Source organism: Schistocerca nitens, chromosome 7 (genome assembly GCF_023898315.1).
Source record: "Schistocerca nitens isolate TAMUIC-IGC-003100 chromosome 7, iqSchNite1.1, whole genome shotgun sequence".
Classification (NCBI taxonomy): domain Eukaryota; kingdom Metazoa; phylum Arthropoda; class Insecta; order Orthoptera; family Acrididae; genus Schistocerca; species Schistocerca nitens.
The window spans coordinates 40,475,890-40,499,350 of NC_064620.1; positions in this window are offsets into that span (position 1 = coordinate 40,475,890).

Sequence of the window (23,461 nt, forward strand, 5' to 3'; positions counted from 1 at the left end):
CACTTCCCTTGTTTAGAGCCCTTCCTGGCACAAAGTAACAACGCGGACGAGATCGAACCGCGGTACTGACCGTCTAGGCATGGTTGAATCTAGGCATGGTTGAACTACAGACAACACGAGCCGTGTTCCTCTTTCCTTGTGGAATGACTGGAACTGATCGGCTGTCGGACCCCCTCCGTCTAATAGGCCTTGCTCATGTAAGATTGTTTACATTTTTGGGCGGGTTTAGTGACATCTCTGAACAGTCAAAGGGACTTTGTCTGTGATACAACATCCACAGTCAACGTGTGTCTTAAGGAGTTCTGGGAACGGGGGTCACGTAAAACCTTTCTTGATGTGTGTATAAACAGTCGCATAGGCAGTGATTTTGAATGGTTTCTTGAAATTACGTTGTTGATTGTGGGAGTACCTACCCACATACACGTGGACAGCGTTGTCGATGCCTCATCTCTCACCTTGCTGTTGGTAAGTAGGACGACGCTCATTACCTGCTCTCTTATTAAATTTTCGGCGATGACCTTCTAGTCACAACTGTGTGGGTCAGTTTTTCTTGTTTAGGAGAATATCGTGCGCCTTCTTGCTCAGCTTATGCTGAGATCCTGGAGTTTCATTTTCCAGGTTCCACCTGGCAGCAGCACTATTATGATCCCAGATGGGAAACGCTCGTGAGTAAAGCCTAAAAGTGTTTGTGAATTGCCGGCCGGTGTGGCCGTGCGGTTAAAGGCGCTTCAGTCTGGAACCGCGTGACCGCTACGGTCGCAGGTTCGAATCCTGCCTCGGGCATGGATGTGTGCGATGTCCTTAGGTTAGTTAGGTTTAATTAGTTCTAAGTTCTAGGCGACTGATGACCTCAGAAGTTAAGTCGCATAGTGCTCAGAGCCATTTGTTTGTGAATTGGAATTCACGGCTACCGTATAGGAACCTGAATTCTGGTGGGCGGCAATTGTATCTCTGGGTTTTCGTGCAAGTAATGTACATCAAAATAATCGGAGGACACAGGGTCTCAACATTATTATTTCAACAAGAAATTGTGACATTGCCAGGGTAGCGTGTTATCTATTGAGTTGCGTAGGAACCTCTTCCTCAGTTGTGTGACTGAAAAGAGCAATTACGCCACACAGTCTGGAGCGCAGTGTAAGTACGACTGCAAACCAGGTAAGGACAGGTACGTTTTAACAGGTGGTAGGTGTGTGGGTGGTCTAAGGGTACACAGAGCTGAAAGATAGCTTTGTTATGACTCGATCAACCACCCCTGTTATTTCACCTCTTATGCTAGTAGGTAGTTCTTTGTAACATACGCTGCAGCTGTGCTTTTAGCCATATTCCTCCTATTTGCTTAAGCTGATACACAATTTGTTAACGGTCGTTTGGTTAGCGTTTCTCCTCCGTAGTGTGTGGATAATGGCCGAAAAGCTTAGAACATTATAAACGACTATTCCCTGCAGTTTCTGCTAATGTGGCAATGCATCACATTGGACGGTCGGAAGATGGAGCATGTTGTGCATAAGGTACTTACATTTTGGAGAGCACCTGTTGTAGATGCATTACTATCAAGGATTTGTGCCCTGTTTAAGTGAATATCATCTTTAAAGATGTTGCGCACCATTAGTTTAAGAGCCTGTAATCTCTTTCACTCTTGGGTGTGATCCTGTGTGGAGTTAGCTAGTCAGCAGAGGGCTCGTGTGCTGAGCTGAACAGACCCTGCCGGGGCTGTACCGTGTGGTACACATCTCTGCCGCCAAGTTCAGACTTAATTTCCCGCGATACCAACTTACGCTCGGTTCCCTGAGGCCCAGTTCGAAGCTGAGAAGCCGTGTTAACCCAACTTCTTCCAGTACTGCACGCAGCACGTAGACACTTCCGACTCGACCTTCAGGAAACTTCTCCCCCTTTAATCCCTCCAGTGAAACTTTTTAGGTAGTTGGCGAACTGTCGCCATTGGAGACAAGCAGTACGACTAAGCGCGCACTTAGTCTATCGTCGAGGAACAGCTGAATCTGTACAAATAGTGACATGGACAGTTTGTCTGCTTTCTGGTCGCTGCTACCTTTAGCTAGCCAAGAGGCGAGAAAAAAAATTTCGTTTGAGGGCATTTCAAAAGCAAGCTTCTGTTTTCTTCTTGTCTGAGCTTTATCGCGGACGTTTACTTACCATAAAGGTTTACATCCCATACAAATACTTTCTGTAAAATTCGATGTTAAAAACTTTTTTTTTCAGAAATACTTTTCTTGCCGTTGCCAGTCTGCCTTTTGTATTGCCAAAAGCGGCCATCGTTCGTTACTCTGGTGCCAAATTAGAAAACTCATCGACTGCTCAGTGTCATTTCCTAATTTAAATCCTTCAGTGCCGTTGATTTTATGCGACTACATACCATTGTTCTTGTTTTCTTTTTGTTGATATTCTTGATAGTGATACTCATGTTATAACCTTCGTTTCATTTACTACTCTTTGTGAATAACCGTTAGCTTGCTGTATGGTATCCCTTCTTACAAACATATATGAGGGGCGATCAAAAAGTTTTCGTTGAGGGCGTTGCTGCAACGTAGTGCGACTCCGATGCGGGTATGTGAGCACCGACAAAGAAAACCATCGCTGTGGAATGGTGCACCAATAGGTGCTGCTGCTTCATAGTATCACACGACCTCACATCCCAAATGTCATAACCCAGAAGTTACGTCAACTCAAGTGTGAGTCCTGATCTTTCTCCATGCGATTATTACGCCTTCGGTCCCTTAAAGGGCCTGAAGGGTCGACTATTTCTGTCCGACGAAGATACGCAGCAGGCACTTACTGACAGCTTCACGCAGCAGGACACGGTGCTCTACCTGACAGGTATCATCAATGTGGTACGTCGATGTCATGATTATCTCAATGCCCACGGCGATTTTGCCTCATTGGTATACCGATTCTGGATTGTATGGCCTTCGAAAAGAAACTTTTTAATCACCCCTTACATTATGTGTAACTGAGTTTCAGACCATGTCATTTCTTGATATGTTATGCTTCAAAAGCACTGTTGTTGTCTGCTCGCTAAAGTTGGTACCGATGGGAAAATACATCATCTTCATTCTATTTCTGCAGATTTGGCTATCATCCGGCAGCCACTCGCTGAAAGTTCTCTTAGACTACACGTATAGTACTTTCATATATGGATGTTGTACCGACCACAGAACCAGGATGCAGATATGAGTTTCGAAACACAAAACACAAAGTATATAGTGGAAACACATTGTACCTGATACATATTGAAGATTTTTTTTTGAAACCCAATTGTTTCATCTCTGCAGATTTCTCTTACAGAACTCCTTTACATTGTATCCAATATTTTCTATTCTGCTCCGTTCACCATCGCGATAGTCACTACATGTCCGAACTCCCTCTCAGTTCTTGTGATAAGAGATTCCCATACTCTTATGTAATCACCTATTAGGAATTTAAATGTTTCAAATGGCTCTAAGCATATGAGGTCATCAGTCCCCTAGACGCAGAAGTACCTAAACCTAAGTAACCTAAGGACATCGCACACATCCATGCCCGAGGCAGTATTCGAACCTGCGACCGTAGCAGCAGCGCGGTTCCGGACTGAAGCGCCTACAGGAATTTACAGGGTGTTTCAAAAATGACCGGTATATTTGAAACGGCAATAAAAACTAAACGAGCAGCGATAGAAATACATCGTTTGTTGCAATATGCTTGGGACAACAGTACATTTTCAGGCGGACAAACTTTCGAAATTACAGTAGTTACAATTTTCAACAACAGATGGCGCTGCAAGTGATGTGAAAGATATAGAAGACAACGCAGTCTGTGGGTGCGCCATTCTGTACGTCGTCTTTCTGCTGTAAGCATGTGCTGTTCACAACGTGCAAGTGTGCTGTAGACAACATGGTTTATTCCTTAGAACAGAGGATTTTTCTGGTGTTGGAATTCCACCGCCTAGAACACAGTGTTGTTGCAACAAGATGAAGTTTTCAACGGAGGTTTAATGTAACCAAAGGACCGAAAAGCAATACAATAAAGGATCTGTTTGAAAAATTTCAACGGACTGGGACCGTGACGGATGAACGTGCTGGAAAGGTAGGGCGACCGCGTACGGCAACCACAGAGGGCAACGCGCAGCTAGTGCAGCAGGTGATCCAACAGCGGCCTCGGGTTTCCGTTCGCCATGTTGCAGCTGCGGTCCAAATGACGCCAACGTCCACGTATCGTCTCATGCGCCAGAGTTTACACCTCTATCCATACAAAATTCAAACGCGGCAACCCCTCAGCGCCGCTACCATTGCTACACGAGAGACATTCGCTAACGATATAGTGCACAGGATTGATGGCGGCGATATGCATGTGGGCAGCATTTGGTTTACTGACGAAGCTTATTTTTACCTGGACGGCATCGTCAATAAACAGAACTGGCGCATATGGGGAACCGAAAAGCCCCATGTTGCAGTCCCATCGTCCCTGCATCCTCAAAAAGTACTGGTCTGGGCCGCCATTTCTTCCAAAGGAATCATTGGCCCATTTTTCAGATCCGAAACGATTACTGCATCACGCTATCTGGACATTCTTCGTGAATTTGTGGCGGTACAAACTGCCTTAGACGACACTGCGAACACCTCGTGGTTTATGCAAGATGGTGCCCGGCCACATCGCACGGCCGACGTCTTTAATTTCCTGAATGAATATTTCGATGATCGTGTGATTGCTTTGGGCTATCCGAAACATACAGGAGGCGGCGTGGATTGGCCTCCCTATTCGCCAGACATGAACCCCTGTGACTTCTTTCTGTGGGGACACTTGAAAGACCAGGTGTACCGCCAGAATCCAGAAACAATTGAACAGCTGAAGCAGTACATCTCATCTGCATGTGAAGTCATTCCGCCAGACACGTTGTCAAAGGTTTCGTGTAATTTCATTCAGAGACTACGCCATATTATTGCTACGCATGGTGGATATGTGGAAAATATCGTACTATAGAGTTTCCCAGACCGCAGCGCCATCTGTTGTTGAAAATTGTAACTACTGTAATTTCGAAAGTTTGTCTGCTTGAAAATGTACTGTTGTCCCAAGCATATTGCAACAAACGGTGTATTTCTATCGCTGCTCGTTTAGTTTTTATTGCCATTTCAAATATACCGGTCATTTTTGAAACACCCTGTAACTACGACAATTTGTCACTCTGGAGCAGACAAGCAATGAGAATGAAATTCATTGTTGATGCACCTCAGTCACGACTATTAACAGTAAGACTCGTCTGCGGTATTGTTGACTTCGTTACCATTGTTGGTAGTAGAGTATTCGGCTTATAGGTTAAAAACATATTCCAAGGTCGAACGTAAATCCTGTGCATGGAACTTTTTATATCCTTAACCAATGCCAAACATTTCTGAGAATATTGTGAAATACATCTCGCAGACGCAGCAAGTACAGGAAGAACAATCTGTAGTATAGCTCAAAGCAAAATGTTCAACTTGGGTTATGTATAAAAGTCCACGGGTACAAGTTCACAGATACACATCTTGAAAATCAACGATTCCTCGGATATTAGCTGAATGATTTAAAGAAGCACAGTCCAACTATTGTGTGTTTATCTCCTAAAAAGACTCACCCTTCCTGACAAGCCAGCATGGCTGACACGACGCCGTCTAAGATTTACAATGTTGTGAGAAATCATGTGACAAGCGGTAACAATAGACATGTCTGCTTGGTGTGAGAGCCCAGCAACAGCTGCCTTTTCTGATTGAACAGGCTGTGTTTAAGAGACAGTACGATGTATGTCAACATTATAAATCAGAAAGCATTGACCAACAGTATTGTAGGTTAAAGGCTAAATTTAAATATAAATAAACAAAATAGAATAAATTTTAAATAACGTCCATTGCGGAAAGATAGTTAGTTTGATTTGCAATCAGTATTTATAAGTATTAGATTTAATCTTGGTTTGGCAATATTATGGGTGAAATTTAAAAATAAAAATTTCAATTTTACCCTGTAACATAAAATAACAAGCATTTGCCGTTGTACTTGATTCATTTTCAGTTTGTTCAAAATTTGTTTCTTGCGTTAAAATCTGTGATGCATGCCTGTGGAGCAGGTATTATTTTAATGTGAGTGCATCATTAGTTAATGCAGCATTTGTTAGAATTTAAATTATTAAAATAGTATTAATTAAAATGTATATAGTTTTACTTGCATTCTGTTTGACAACCTCCTTCATGTGCAGTTGCAGTAACTCTGGTAAATGATTTTATCAAAATTTTGTTATGCAATATACGCAAATCGGAACATGTTTATTTTTAAAGATACAACATTTTATTAATGCTTTCTGACGCTGACACTGTCATCAAAACAGTGTGGTTTCTTTGTAACTCACCATGGGTTGTCCCGGCGGCATTGCACCATTGTAGCATGTGAGGTAACGAGCGAGTTGTGGCGTTCTGGAAATATTCGAAGTTCAGAGTTGGCGACCACCGCTCAGGTCGTTCGGCAAGCCGGGGATTTTTAGCAACCGCGAGATGCCGCACAATGGCAGGACCACGTGGTCCAACAGACCACGTGGCTGAGAATTCCAAGGTGACACTGTGCACTGGGAGGGCCAAAGATGGCGGACTTCGTGAAACCTTAATGGCAGACATTTCACAGTTCGTATAGAAATTAATAGCAGCCAGATGAAGCGTGATACCTCAAAAAGAATCATTTACATTGCCATTTTTTGCACGACGATTCTGATGGTGTAATCAGGTTTTGAATATCTGTATTAGTTAAAAGTTTAGGATCTGACGATAAATTATACAAGTAACACCCAGCAACGAATTTTCAAAGTCTAAACGGTTCATCCGATTTTGTCGATCGTCGTGTCTTTAGAAAGTTATTAGTGTAAATCTAAAGTGGTATGAATTACAGGCATGTAACGTGAATAGTACATAAGTTATTGGAGGTCCAAGTGGCCGATTACTATCGATTGCGTCAGGCCATATGTACTCCACAGTTACACGAAAAAACGGTAGCAGCATGCTTATAAATATATTTATTCATCTATGTCTTCGTTTATATCAGATATATACTATTCATAAAGAAATTGGTCAATTATTTACTGTGTTTTAGAAAGCACAGAGACATTAGGCTACTGGCTTACTTATGTTCTATTCCTTTGATACAAGTTTATTTAATTTGTTTGTGTATTTAATAATGTGTGTTAGAGCGTGTTTATGGTCCAGCAGAAGGAATATTTATATAATTTCAAGTTATTTAAATGTAATGTGTTTAAAAATGTTTGTGAGTGTACGATGGCTTGGAGACAGGGTGGGAGCGCTCTAGCCAGTCACAGCGATCGTTACAAAAACGACACATGGAGAGACTATATGGAAGTGGGGGAGGAGCATCGTTTCGAGAGAGGACAGGGGAGTTCTGGGGAGTACGGGAGAGGATACGGGAGAGTGCTGGACGTGAAGTCGCGACGTAACGGTCGCAGGAAAGACTCGGAGAGTGGAACACTTTTCCGTGTGGTCACGGGAGATAAAAATATTGTGTAGTGCCGACTTGTACACTTGAGATTTTCGTGACTTCTGCAGTGAAGATGTAGTATGCGTTTAGTAGTGAATATTTTGCGACCTATGTGGTTGTTCATAACTAATTACATGAAGTAGGAATCTATTTTTCCCTGTTATTCAACTTATATTTTATTTAATTGCTGGACCATCGACACCTACAAGTGTTTTACAGTAATAAAGGGCATTCTTAAAGGTACTTCTGCTATTGTACCCATCATTTAAAGTCGTTAAAATAATACTTGCAGAATTTAATTAATTGGAATCTTTCATTTATAAATTTCTATATAACATTCAAAATTCGCAATTGCCAAGTAATAGGAACCTACGACCATTTGCTTCATTTGTATATTCATATTGTATACAGCAGACTCGGCAGTATTTGGCTTGTAATGTGGCAACTACGTATCCCAGCCCCTAGACAACGAAACCAGCCAAAACTTCTAATATTTCAACTTTGAGTCAGAGGGTACGTAGTTGAGGGCCACCTCATTTTTTTTTTTATTTTTGAAAGCCCGCAAGCATTGTCTGACTGTGGAATGAGAGCAACCTACATATTCGCGACACGAAACCAGTTCGGATTCCAAAATTATTCAGAATCACACAGTTCTCCTTTATTGTTTCTACAACAGTTTAAATATCTTTGCATTCACGGAAAATCAAACGCTCTCAGTTCTCACGCCTTGCCTCTTTCTTTCCAGGTGAGTAACGCCACTGCTTGGACAGGATCTCGGTAGAAGCACGTGTAGCGGTGAGTGTGGCGCGCGTCGCTGCAGCGAGTCCTCGCTGCTCTCCACGGCAATGTCTGCTCTAGTCGCCGCACTCTGCTTCAACGCTCTACATAATACACTACTGGCCATTAAAATTGCTACACCAAGAAGAAATGCAGATGATAAACGGGTATTCATTGGACAAATATATTATACTAGACCTGACATGTGATTACATTTTCATGCAATTTGGGTGCATAGATCCTGAGAAATCAGTACTCAGAACAACCACCTCTGGTCGTAATAACGGCCTTGATACGCCTGGGCATTGATTCAAACAGAGCTTGGATGGCGTGTACAGGTACAGCTGCCCATGCAGCTTCAACACGATACCACAGTTCATCAACAGTAGTGACTGGCGTATTGTGACGAACCAGTTGCTCGGCCAAAATTGACCAGACGTTTTCATTTGGTCAGAGATCTGCAGAATGTGGTGGCCACGGCAGCAGTCGAACATTTCCTGTATCCAGAAAGGCCCGTAAAGGACCTGCAACATGTGGTAGTGCATTATCCTGCTGAAATGTAGGGTTTCGCAGGGATCGAATGAAGGGTAGAGCCACGGGGCGTAACACATCTGAAATGTAACGTCCACTGTTCAAAGTCCCGTCAATGCGAACAAGAGGTGACGGAGACGTGTAACCAGTGGCACCCCATACCATCACTCCGGGTGATACGTCACTATGGCGACGACGAATACACGCTTCCAATCTGCGTTCACTGCGATGTCGCCAAACACGGATGCGACCATCATTATGCTGTAAACAGAACCTGGATTCATCCGAAAAAATGACGTTTTGCCATTTGTGCACCCAGGTTCGTCGTTGAGTACACCATCGCAGTCGTTCCTGTCTGTGATGCAGCGTCAAGGGTAACCGCAGCCATGGTCTCCGAGCTGATAGTCCATGCTGCTGCGAACTTCGTCGAACTGTTCGTGCAGATGGTTGTTGTTTTGCAAACGACCTCATCTGTTGGCTCAGGGATCGAGACGTGGCTGCACGATCCGTTACAGCCATGCGGATAAGATGCTTGTCATCTCGACTGCTAGTGACACGAGGCCGTTGGGATCCAGCACGGCGTTCCGTATTACCCTCCTGAACCCACCCATTCAACATTCTGCTAACAGTCATTGTATCTCGACCAACCCGATCAGCAATCTCGCGATATGATAAATTGCAATCGTGATAGGCTACAATCCGACCTTTATCAAAGTCGGAAACGTGATGGTACGCATTTCTCGTCCTTACTCGAGGCGTCACAACAACGTTTCACCAGGTAACGCCGGTCAACTGCTGTTTGTGTATGAGAAATAGATTGGAAATATTCCTCATGTTAGCACGTTGCAGGTGCCGCTACCGGCGCCAACCTTGTGTGAATGCTCTGAAAAGCTAATCATTTGCATATCGCAGCATCGTCTTCCTGTCGGTTAAATTTCGCGTCTGTAGCACGCCATGTTCGTGGTGTAGCAATTTTAAGGGCCAGTAGTGTACATGTTTTACACTAATGAGACTAATGCATGGTAATGCAAGCATGAGCATGAGTTTTGGAGCATGAGTAACATTGGCGTGTTACTTCACTATGAGCTAAGTGTACTTCTATCAATGATTCTTAGTGTTGTTTGGCCTATACACGGACTGAAGGTGTACGCTGGATTCACTCTCACATCCCATGCGAATGGATGTGTTTAATGAGTATGGTATTAAACAAGTCGGAACACTATAAACAAACTAAAGACGTCGTCAGAACTGTTCCGTGCAGAACAGTAACGCAACTGATACACTATGAGATGACAAAAGTAGTGGGGTACCTCCTAATGTCTTGCGGACCTCCTTTTTACCGGCGTTCTGCAGTAACTCGACGTGGCGTGGACTCACCAAGTCGTCGTGAGTCCCCTACAGAAATACTGACCCATGCTGCCTCTGTAGCCGTCCGCAGTACGTGTTGCTGGTGCAGGACTTCGTGCACGAACTGACCTCTAGCTTATCTCCCATTTATGTTCGGTGTGGTTCATGTCGGGCGATCTAGGTAGCCAAATAATTCCCTCGAATTGTCCACTGTGTGATTGAAACCAGTCGCGAGTAATTGTGGCCCTATGACATGCCGCATTAAAACCTATAAAAATTCTTTCCTTTGGGAGCATGAAGTCCACGAATAACTGAAAATGTTCTCCAAGTAGCCGAACATAACCATTTCCAGTCAATAATCTGTTCGCTTTGGCCAGAGAACTTAGTCCAGTCCATGTAAACACAGCCTACACCATTATGGAGCCACCACCAGATTGCACAAAGCATTTTTTACAACTTAGGTCCATGTCTTCGTGTGGTCTGCGCAACATTCTGACCCTACCAACTGAAATCTGGACTCATCTGACCAGGCCACAGTGTTCCAGTCGTCTATGATCCAAAAGATACGGTGACGAGCCTTGGAGAGGCGCTGCAGGCAGTGCTATACTGTTAGCAAAGGCTGTCTCGTCGGTCACATGCTGCCATAATCCATTAACACCAAATTTCGTCGCACTGTCCTAATGGATACGTTTGTCGTTCGTCCCAGACTGATTCCTGCGGTTATTTCACGCAGTGCTGCTTGTCTGTTAGCACTGGCAACCGTACACAAACGGCGCTACTTTTAGTCGTTAAGTGAACGCCGTCGGACACTGCGTTGTCCGTGGTGAGAGTTGTTGTTGTTGTTGTGGTCTTCAGTCCTGAGACTGGTTTGATGCAGCTATCCATGCTACTCTATCCTGTGCCAGCTTTATCTCCCAGTACCTACTGCAGCCTACATCCTTCTGAATCTGCTTAGTGTATTGATCTCTTGGTCTCCCTCTACGATTTTTACCCTCCACGCTGCCCTCCAATGCTAAATTTGTGATCCATTGATGCCTCAAAACATGTCCTACCAACCGATCCCTTCTTCTAGTCAAGTTGTGCCACAAACTTCTCTTCTCCCCAATCCTATTCAATACCTCCTCATTAGTTACGTGATCTACCCACCTTATCTTCAGCATTCTTCTGTAGCACCACATTTCGAAAGCTTCTATTCTCTTCTTGTCCAAACTGGTTATCGTCCATGTTTCACTTCCATACATGGCTACACTCCATACAAATACTTTCAGAAACGACTTTCTGACACTTAAATCTATACTCGATGTTAACAAACTTCTCTTCTTCAGAAACGATTTCCTTGCCCTTGCCAGTCCACATTTTATATCCTCTCTACTTCGACCATCATCAGTTATTTTGCTCCCCAAGCAGCAAAACTCCTTTACCACTTTTAAGTGTCTCATTTCCTAATCTAATCCCCTCAGCATCACCCGATTTAATTTGACTACATTCCATTATCTTCGTTTTGGTTTTGTTGATGTTCATCTTATATCCTCCTTTCAAGACACTGTCCATTCCGTTCAACTGCTCTTCTAAGTCCTTTGCTGTCTCTGACAGAATTACAATGTCATCGGCGAACCTCAAAGTTTTTACTTCTTCTCCATGAATTTAATACCTACTCCGAATTTTTCTTTTGTTTCCTTTACTGCTTGCTCAATATACAGATTGAATAACATCGGGGAGAGGCTACAACCCTGTCTCACTCCTTTCCCAACCACTGCTTCCCTTTCATGTCCCTCGACTCTTATAACTGCCATCTGGTTTCTGTACAAATTGTAAATAGCCTTTCGCTCCCTGTATTTTACCCCTGCCACCTTCAGAATTTGAAAGAGAGTATTCCAGTTAACATTGTCAAAAGCTTTCTCTAAGTCTACAAATGCTAGAAACGTAGGTTTGCCTTTTCTTAATCTTTCTTCTAAGATAAGTCGTAAGGTTAGTATTGCCTCACGTGTTCCAACATTTCTACGGAATCCAAACTGATCTTCCCCGAGGTCCGCTTCTACCAGTTTTTCCATTCGTCTGTAAAGAATTCGCGTTAGTATTTTGCAGCTGTGACTTATTAAACTGATAGTTCGGTAATTTTCACATCTGTCAACACCTGCTTTCTTTGGGATTGGCGTGGTGAGAGCTAATGCCTGAAATTTGGTATTCTCGGCACACTCTTGACACTGTGGATCTTGGAATATTGAATTTCCTAACGATTTCCGAAGCTGAAGGTCCCATGGTCCAACTACCAATCCGCCTTCAAAGTCTGTGAATTCCCTTCGTGCGGCCATAACCATGTCATAAGACTTTTCACACGAGTCACCTGGGTACAAGTAAAAGCCCCGCGAATTCACTGCCCTTTCATTCCTCGTGTGCGCGATACTAAAGCCTTCTGTATATGTGCTTATCAGTCGACTGGAGTCAGTACGTTATCGACTTTGTGCATGCAATCGATTCGTATGCATGAGAGTCAGCAGGTAATTGGAATTACATCAAACTGCGAACAAGGGTGAGGGTCAGCTACTCTGATGGACCGCGGTAGACACTTTCGGTACAAAAGGGAACCAGTCTGGCGTACCGTACAAGTACTCTAGTAATCGTGCACTGACTACACCATGTTGCTACGAAATCGACTCAAGTATGGTTTGAAGCAAATCCTCGTAGATCACCTAACCTCGCTCCCAATTGATAACCGTGGCTTGCCATCGAGCCTGGACTGGTGAAGATGACACAGCCCCAACGATCTACATCAACATACAGGGTGTTTCAAAAATCACCGGTATATTTGCAACGGTAATAAAAACTAAACGAGCAGCGATAGAAATACACCGTTTGTTGCAATATGCTTGGGACAACAGTACATTTTCAGGCAGACAAACTTTCGAAATTACAGTAGTTACAATTGTCAACAACAGATGGCGCTGCGGTCTGGGAAACTCTATAGTACGATATTTTCCACATATCCACCATGCGTAGCAATAATATGGCGTAGTCTCTGAATGAAATTACCCGAAACCTTTGACAACGTGTCTGGCGGAATGGCTTCACATGCAGATGAGATGTACTGCTTCAGCTGTTCAATTGTTTCTGGATTCTGGCGGTACACCTGGTCTTTCAAGTGTCCCCACAGAAAGAAGTCACAGGGGTTCATGTCTGGCGAATAAGGCCAATCCACGCCGCCTCCTGTATGTTTCGGATAGCCCAAAGCAGTCACACGATCATCGAAATATTCATTCAGTAAATTAAAGACGTCGGCCGTGCGATGTGGCCGGGCACCATCTTGCATAAACCACGAGGTGTTCGCAGTGTCGTCTAAGGCAGTTTGTACCGCCACAAATTCACGAAGAATGTCCAGATAGCGTGATGCAGTAATCGTTTCGAATCTGAAAAATGGGCCAATGATTCCTTTGGAAGACATGGCGGCCCAGACCAGTACTTTTTGAGGATGCAGGGACGATGAGACTGCAACATGGGGCTTTTCGGTTCCCCATATGCGCCAGTTCTGTTTATTGACGAAGCCGTCCAGGTAAAAATAAGCTTCGTCAGTAAACCAAATGCTGCCCACATGCATATCGCCGTCATCAATCCTGTGCACTATATCGTTAGCGAATGTCTCTCGTGCAGCAATGGTAGCGGCGCTGAGAGGTTGCCGCGTTTGAATTTTGTATGGATAGAGGTGTAAACTCTGGCGCATGAGACGATACGTGGACGTTGGCGTCATTTGGACCGCAGCTGCAACACGGCGAACGGAAACCCGAGGCCGCTGTTGGATCACCTGCTGCACTAGCTGCGCGTTGCCCTCTGTGGTTGCCGTACGCGGTCGCCCTACCTTTCCAGCACGTTCATCCGTCACGTTCCCAGTCCGCTGAAATTTTTCAAACAGATCCTTTATTGTATCGCTTTTCGGTCCTTTGGTTACATTAAACCTCCGTTGAAAACTTCGTCTTGTTGCAACAACACTGTGTTCTAGGCGGTGGAATTCCAACACCAGAAAAATCCTCTGTTCTAAGGAATAAACCATGTTGTCTACAGCACACTTGCACGTTGTGAACAGCACACGCTTACAGCAGAAAGACGACGTACAGAATGGCGCACCCACAGACTGCGTTGTCTTCTATATCTTTCACATCACTTGCAGCGCCATCTGTTGTTGAAAATTGTAACTACTGTAATTTCGAAAGTTTGTCCGCCTGAAATGTACTGTTGTCCCAAGCATATTGCAACAAACGGTGTATTTCTATCGCTGCTCGTTTAGTTTTTATTGCCGTTTCAAATATACCGGTCAATTTTTGAAACACCCTGTATGTACTCTACAGTCCACTATACAGCGCATGGTGGAGGGTGCTAAATTGCATAGTATCTACTTTCCGCCTCTTCAATCGAGTAATGAGCAACGGGAAAATGACTGTTTTACACACCACGGAAGGCGCTCGGTCGCACTGTCTTCTTAGAATACATGGTCTTCAAAGTTACGTGAGTTTCATGAGAACTGAGTCATCTTTCATCCAAGAATCGCCATGTAAATATGGCAAGCACTTTTGTTGCACTTACATATCGGCTGTACCGATTCATTACGATCAGAACAGCTCGTCTTTGAATGAGTTTTTGTTTACTGTCATGCCTGCTTCATAAGAACATCAAGCACTGCAGCAGTCGATGGAACTACTGGCGCTAACGTCTTGTTTGATATTTGCTCTGCCTTCTGGTCCAGACGGGCCAATCGGTACCGACCTTCCGCCGTGCCATCCTCTGCGAATGGCGTCGTTTGTATGAGATATGGACGCGCATGTGATCAGCAAAGCGCTCTGCCGGTCGTTGTCGGACTTCTTGACCTTGGAACCGCTACTTCTCATTCAAGTAGCTCCTCAGTTGGCAGGTCGAGGATCAGTGAAACCCATTCCAGTTCTCCCACCAAGTAAAAATCTTCGACAGTAATGGGAATCGAACACGAGTCCTCTGCATAGTAGCCACCCACTCTGACGGATTTCCTTTTCATGTTGACGCTTCCAAGATACTGATTATATATGATAGTACCATTTCGTATCGCTTGTTAGTGTTACTCCTACCTATAGGTGACGTTATCAAGATCTTGTAATTTTATAATATCGCGTTCTTCCTCTTTATTATGGATATTGTCTAACGTTTTCCACAATTAAAGATAGCTACCATTAATGAAACCATATGGCATTTTTTGTCAGTATTTGTGTAGTTTTCGTACGAACGTCGGATGAAGATACTTCCCTGTACACAACTAAGAGTAATCTTATTGTGCTGCTGAGCGTATGTGTGGTAATTCGTTTAAGTACATTGAAAACATTAGAGGTCTGTTACGCTTCTTCGGGGCCCATGCTTTATTGCTTCGGTTTCTGTTGAAAATCGCCGTTCAGTATCATATACTGGGTTCCAGTTTTCAAATATTCACTGAGCCAGTCATGTCTGTGCTAAAATACTGTGTCTCGTCATTTTTTAGGTTTTCAGTCCTCCCTCAGTTGCTTCTGCATTCTTGGATTCGTGGTTCCTTTATCTAATCAAATGAAAGAATGTTTGTATTGTACCATATGTGTTCCGCTTCGTTTTATTTTTGAAGAATCTTCAATGGCCTGTAATACTTACTTACTTTTGCATATAATAATCTCATATAGTAACAACAGATTCTTTATTACTTAGAGCTTTGGCTATTCTCTTGTTATGTGGGATACAACGTTTTAGCACAAGTTTCATGAAGTTAAATTACTATTCGTTCTTACTTACGATATGTGATCTTGTTAATGCATATGTTGCGGCCTGGAGTTGTACTTAGCTGGACTGCGTACCCAGGATGTCCGATTTTCAGTGTTCTATGAATATGTGTTGATTGAACAGCGAACTTCTACTGTTCACTGTGTTTTGCTTTGTTTACTGTATGTAGTGATGACATCGGTCGTTCGTCTTTTGTTTTCGGCATATATATACACTCCTGGAAATTGAAATAAGAACACCGTGAATTCATTGTCCCAGGAAGGGGAAACTTTATTGACACATTCCTGGGGTCAGATACATCACATGATCACACTGACAGAACCACAGGCACATAGACACAGGCAACAGAGCATGCACAATGTCGGCACTAGTACAGTGTATATCCACCTTTCGCAGCAATGCAGGCTGCTATTCTCCCATGCCATTTCCACCTGGCGCCTCAGTTGGACCAGCGTTCGTGCCGGACGTGCAGACCGCGTGAGACGACGCTTCATCCAGTTCCAAACATGCTCAATGGGGGACAGATCCGGAGATCTTGCTGGCCAGGGTAGCTGACGTACACCTTCTAGAGCACGTTGGGTGGCACGGGATACATGCGGACATGCATTGTCCTGTTCGAACAGCAAGTTCCCTTGCCGGTCTAGGAATGGTAGAACGATGGGTTCGATGACGGTTTGGATGTACCGTGCACTATTCAGTGTCCCCTCGACGATCACCAGTGGTGTACGGCCAGTGTAGGAGATCGCTCCCCACACCATGATGCCGGGTGTTGGCCCTGTGTGCCTCGGTCGTATGCAGTCCTGATTGTGGCGCTCACCTGCACGGCGCCAAACACGCATACGACCATCATTGGCACCAAGGCAGAAGCGACTCTCATCGCTGAAGACGACACGTCTCCATTCGTCCCTCCATTCACGCCTGTCGCGACACCACTGGAGGCGGGCTGCACGATGTTGGGGCGTGAGCGGAACACGGCCTAACGGTGTGCGGGACCGTAGCCCAGCTTCATGGAGACGGTTGCGAATGGTCCTCGCCGATACCCCAGGAGCAACAGTGTCCCTAATTTGCTGGGAAGTGGCGGTGCGGTCCCCTACGGCACTGCGTAGGATCCTACGGTCTTGGCGTGCATCCGTGCGTCGCTGCGGTCCGGTCCCAGGTCGACGGGCACGTGCACCTTCCGCCGACCACTGGCGACAACATCGATGTACTGTGGAGACCTCACGCCCCACGTGTTGAGCAATTCGGCGGTACGTCCACCCGGCCTCCCGCATGCCCACTATACGCCCTCGCTCAAAGTCCGTCAACTGCACATACGGTTCACGTCCACGCTGTCGCGGCATGCTACCAGTGTTAAAGACTGCGATGGAGCTCCGTATGCCACGGCAAACTGGCTGACACTGACGGCGGCGGTGCACAAATGCTGCGCAGCTAGCGCCATTCGACGGCCAACACCGCGGTTCCTGGTGTGTCCGCTGTGCCGTGCGTGTGATCATTGCTTGTACAGCCCTCTCGCAGTGTCCGGAGCAAGTATGGTGGGTCTGACACACCGGTGTCAATGTGTTCTTTTTTCCATTTCCAGGAGTTATATATATATATATATATATATATATATATATATATATATATATATAATTGTGTGTGTGTGTGTGTGTAAATACCTCTCTCTAGCTCTGAGGACTATAGCGCGGGTGCTCGAGTGTATTGGATGAGGCTGGCCTCCCAGACCGGCTGGAGTTTTGCGTCGACTCGTGCCCAGCGTGGAACGAACTTGGTCCACGATTCCAAAACGGTGGTTTTCCACGGACGCGGTGCTCCATACAAATTCTTCATTCTCCAGCGGATGTCTACCTGAGTTTGTCCTTCGGCAGCCAAGAAAAGAATAGTCGCACGTTGGTCTCGTTCAGACGCATTTGATAATAACGTATCCATAGTTCGCTTTGCCACGTGTACCGCACGCACATCGGAAAGACGCGGGTGTCACCCTAATCCTTTGCCTACATGTCGGTGCTCATATACCCGCATCGGAGTCGCGCTACGCTGCATTTACGCTGCAGTAACGCCCTCGAATGGAAACTTTATTGGTCGCTCTTTATATGACGGTAAGTAGCAGTGAGATACAGGAAGCGAACGGTTATTCATAGCTTAAACAGAAGCCAGACTGCAGTTAGAATACTCGAAGGACATTAAGGGGAAGCTGTGGTTGAGAGGGGAGTGAAACAGGGCTGTATTAAATCTCCGATGATATTCGATACGTGTATTGAACAAGCAATAAGGAAAACCAAGGGAATAGCATTAACATCAACATAAAGAAAACTAGAGTAATTGTATGTAGTCGGAAAAAATCAGACGGCACTGAAGGAATTAGATTAAGAAATTAGCCACTTATATCAGTCGATAATTTTTCAATTTGTATACCTGATTAACTGACAATGGCCGGATTTGAGGATATAAAATGCAGACTATCAATGGCAAGAGAATTATTTCTGGAAAATAGAAATTTGTTTAAAATGAATTTAAAGTTGTTACGAAGTCTCTCCAGACAGTATTTGCCAATAGTATAATCTTGTATGGTAGGTAAATTTGCACGGCAAACAGTTCAGACAAGAAGGAAAGAGAAGCTTTTGAAATGTGATGTTATAGACGAATGCTGAAGATCAGATGGGCAAACCGAGTAGCTAATCAGATACTCAGTCGAACGGAGAGAGAAGAAATCTGCGGAACAACTTTTCTGAAAGAGGGGTCTGATGATAGAATACATCCTGAAGCATCAAACAATCGTCAATTTAGTAATGGAGAGAAGTATGTGGGACTGATTCTAGAGGAAGCCATGGCTTGACCACAGTAAGCACGTTGAAGTGGATATGAATACCAGTAGCTGTGCTGAGCTAAAGCATCTTGCAAAGGGTACGCTAGCGTGGAGAGCTGCATCAAACGCAATGAAGGCCACAACACACAGCCAGGTGTTGTGTCTCTTTAATGATACATTGCTATGTGTTTTACTGTCTCGTCCCTCTTTCGTTCATTAGTTACGTGAGTCTGAAAATGACCAGTATTACTGGTCGAAACCAGTATTAAAATAAAAAGCAGCAAGTGACACAGAGGGTGTCCTTCCACATTCCAACACGGCTAGTGCCATAAACCGATTTCCCAGAAACTTCACTCAATGGAAGAGGGGTCAACATAGGTGAACACAGGTCTCGGCTTATGCGTAGATTCTCGGCTGTTCCTGAGAAAAGAGGGTCGGAGTTTCCGATGTACTTCATATGCCTTTTAGCGAGTAAGTAGTTCAGCTGAAGCGGCGGTACAGTGGATAGCGGCGCGGCTTCGTACTTTCAGAACCCGTGTTCTGAACTCGATTATTATTTTTATTTTGTTAAAAAAATGGTTCAAATGGCTCTGAGCGCTGTGGGACTTAACATAGGAGGTGATCAGTCCCCTAGAACTTAGAACTACTTAGACCTAACTAAGCTAAGGACATCACACACATCCATGCCCGAGGCAGGATTCGAACCTGCGACCGTAGCAGCAGCGCGGTTCCGGACTAGAGCTCCTAGAACCGCTCGGCCACCGCGCCAGACTTACTTTGTTCTTCATTGATCTACCTATGTCCGTAGAAGATTACAACACGAATGTTTTCTAACGTAAATTGAAATAATGACTTTATTCGTCTGCTGATTGTGTGTCTGGCGAATGAATTAAAGAAAGAAAAAAAAAATGAATGAAAAAATTATTTTAAATTGTTCTCTGTTAAATTCCTGTAGTGTATCTTGATTTATAACCAGAAAAGTGATCAGCTAAATATGGTTTGCCGTTAAATTAATACCATTGCTTAAGATCTTCAGCAATGTTAGCGTCATTTCCTTTCCGAGTGACCTTCATGCGAAGAAATGTCTCTGTGACAAAACTGCCCTCACCCGATGCTCGTGGTGTTCAGAATTTCTATGTTTCGAATGTTTCTACGTTTGGTATCATCCAGTGGAATGCAGCAAATCTTCCTGAAGAATAAATATAAGAATAAAATATAACATTTAAGAATTGATGTAAGAATGACGCATAAGACTATGAGAATTTAAAGAGATTGTAACGACACTCGTGTTAAACACGGTTGTAGTTTCACAATTAATATAACGCTTTTGCATCCCCTAACTTGATAATAAACATTGGTGTAGTAAATTTCTATGGATGTAGCTTAATAAAGGAAACAAATAAAATAAATAAAGACAGCAATCGGGTTTCGAACACGGGACGCAAAACGAAAGACCGCGACGCTATCCATCTTGCCACTAGTTGCTCTGGACTCAAAGCGTACCAAAAGCTTTTCTGGCAAGGGAACCTCTCCATCGCACCCCCCTCAGATTTAGTTATAAGTTGGCACAGTGGATAGACCTTGAAAAACTGAAAACAGATCAATTGAGAAAACAGGAAGTAGTTGTGTGGAACTGTGAAAAAATAAGCAAAATATACAAACTGAGTAGTTCATGGGAAGATATGCAATGTCAAGGAGACTGAGAACGCAGGAGCGCCGTGGTCTCGTGGTAACGTGAGCAGCTGCGGAACGAAAGGTCCTAGGTTCAAATCTACCGTCGAGTGAAAACTTTAATGTTTTATTTTCAGTTTGTGACACTCTTATGTTTTCATCACTTTTTTGGGAGTGATTATCGCATCCACAAGAAAACCTAAATCGGGCAAGGTAGAAGAATCTTTTTACCCCTTCGCCAAGTGTACAAGTTCGGTGGGTCGACAACATATTCCTGTCATGTGACGCACATGCCGTCACCAGTGTCGTATAGAATATATCAGATGTGCTTTCCTGTGGAGGAATCGGTTGACCTATGACCTTGCGATCAAATGTTTTCGGTTCCCATTGGAGAGGCACGTCCTTTCGTCTACTAATCGCACGGTTTTGCGATGCGGTCGCAAAACACAGATACTAAACTTATTCCAGTGAACAGAGACGTCAATGAACGAACGGACAGATAATAACTATGCAAAAAATAAAGAAAATAAAATTTTCAGTCGAGGGAAGACTTGAACCAAGGACCTCTCATTCAGCAGCTGCTCACGCTACCACGGGACCACGACGCTCCTGAGCTCATTTTGTCCATGATGTTGAGTATGCAACCCGTGGACTACTCAGTTTGTATAATTTGCTTATTTTTTCACAGTTCCACACAACTTCTTCCTGTTTTCTCAATTGATCTGTGTTCAGTTTATCAAGGCCTATCCACTGTGCCAACTTATAACTAAATCTGAGGGGGGTGCGATGGGGAGGTTCCCTTGTGGGAAACGGTCGCATATCTACGGATATGCCTAGACAAGTGTTGACTTATTTTGGGTCCTCCTCCACAGAGCGAAGTTTCAGGGAAGTCAGGTTATGGTACTTGCCGTGCTCTCTCTGTAAGTGTTGGAAATCGGACAGCACTATAGGTCTCAGATGAATCGACAGCAGACGGGCTGAGCTTGCACAGTAGGTCTCAGATGAATCGACAGCAGACGGGCTGAGCTTGCACAGTATCCCTCATCCCCGGCAGGCACACACCTCAGCTGCTCGCTGTCGGAGATTCCCCCAGGCCTGGCCTTCGTCGGCACACACACACACACACACACACACACACACACACACACCACCTCCACGTTACGCGCAGGCGGCTTGCTTAGTACAAAGCGACTGCCGATTATTCATAGCACGCGCCCTGCAGCCTTAATAACTAGTTAATCAAGCAATGGAGCACCATTCAGTGGATTAATTTGCCTACAGTGGTCGTGCCGAGAATTTGCGCTAGAGCCCGCTTGATCCGTGATACACGTCTTCCGTTTGCTCGGCACACACTTTACGTCATACTTCTGGTAGGTTGCTGCGGCATCGACCCATCATTTCGCAATTCGCACAGTGCCACGCAGAGTTGTCACGCTTTTCAGTACATAAGGTTAATAGGAATAAAATATCCGTACTTCACCATCACTCAATTCCGTCCATAGACTTTTCAGTCTTCTTGTCTCCTACAATCTTGGTAACACACAACCTGCCCATCAAAGCTGCTATTTTAATGTCAGTTATCGTTATCTACAACTGGTACCGGAATACCCACCGTTATCTGCCAGACTAAAAACTTCAAAACGTAATATGACAAAATTTGTATCGAATATACTGGAGCACTGGGTAAAATATTAAAGAGAATATCAGTCGCTCTGCAGCACAGAGGATGCTGGATCAGGTGATCATGCGACGTTTCACCTTCATGGCAATGAAGTGACCTACATGCTGCATGACAGTGTGGTGCCCGTTCTTTCAGAAATACCCGGAACACTGTGTCCGAGTGGTGCAGTGGATACTGCAACTGCGTAGTAAACAGAACAGCCCGGGTTCGAGTTCCGGTCCGGCATGCATTTTCACTCCCCGCCGCTGCGCGGGATTAGCAGAGCGGTCTTGGGCGCTGCAGTCATGGACTGTGCGGCTGGTCCCGGCGGAGGTTCGAGTCCTCCCTCGGGCATCGGTGTGTGTTTTTGTCCCTAGGATAATTTAGGTTAAGTAGTGTGTAAGCTTAGGGACTGATGACCTTAGCACTTAGCAGTTAAGGGGGGTAGGACGTCAAACGGGCCGACTTGGAGCAGGAGAGGCATCACAGGATATTTTAATTTCCAGTGTCTATACTTTCACAAATAAATTCATAAAACTTTGTCAGCGTCACCTGGAAGGATTCACACTCATTGCTGTGGAAGTTCGAAAACATAACGAAGTAATTTTTTTTTACTTGTGAAATTTCAGCATTCTTTCACTTACTAATGGCTGCATTTGTTGCTATAGGTACACTTTCCTTCATAAGTTAGAGAGATTCTTCGATGAATTTTGCACAGCATACATACCATACCTACAGGTGCATGAAAATCAGGAATTTATTTAATTTATGAAAAACGAATGCGCTGTTGTATTTTAAACTTCATGTTTTTTCTAAACACAAACTTTATAGTTAATTACCTCGATTTTTACCACAGTTTTTAATAGATTTGGAAAATTCTAGTTTCATACACCTTTAAGTATGATTTGTAAGCTGTTCAAAATTCATCGAAGTATCTCTCTTACTTATGAAAAAAAGTGTACCTATAGCAACAAATGCTGCCATTAGCAAGTGGAAAAAAATTATGAAATTTCACATGTAAAAAAAATTACTTCGTTAAGTTTTCGATCTTCCACTGATATGAGTGTGAATCCTGAATCCTTCCTGGTCGTGCTGACAAAGTTTTATGAATTTATTTGTAAAAGTATGGACAGTGCAAATTAAAATGTCCTGTGGTGACTCTCCTGCTGCAAGTCGGCCCGTTTGACGTCCTACCCTCCTTAAGTTCCATAAGATTTCACACACATTTTTGAACTCCCCGCCGCTGCTTCCGCATAATCTCCCGATGCAGCTGATCTAGTTCCTTTCCTTTCTACCTCTCCACCTTGAAATGCACAATGATGTACATGTGGGAGTCGGCTGTACGGACTCAACGCAGTAACATGGGTCGACACTGAAACGTGACAAAATGGCACGAGAAATCCGTTTTGGAC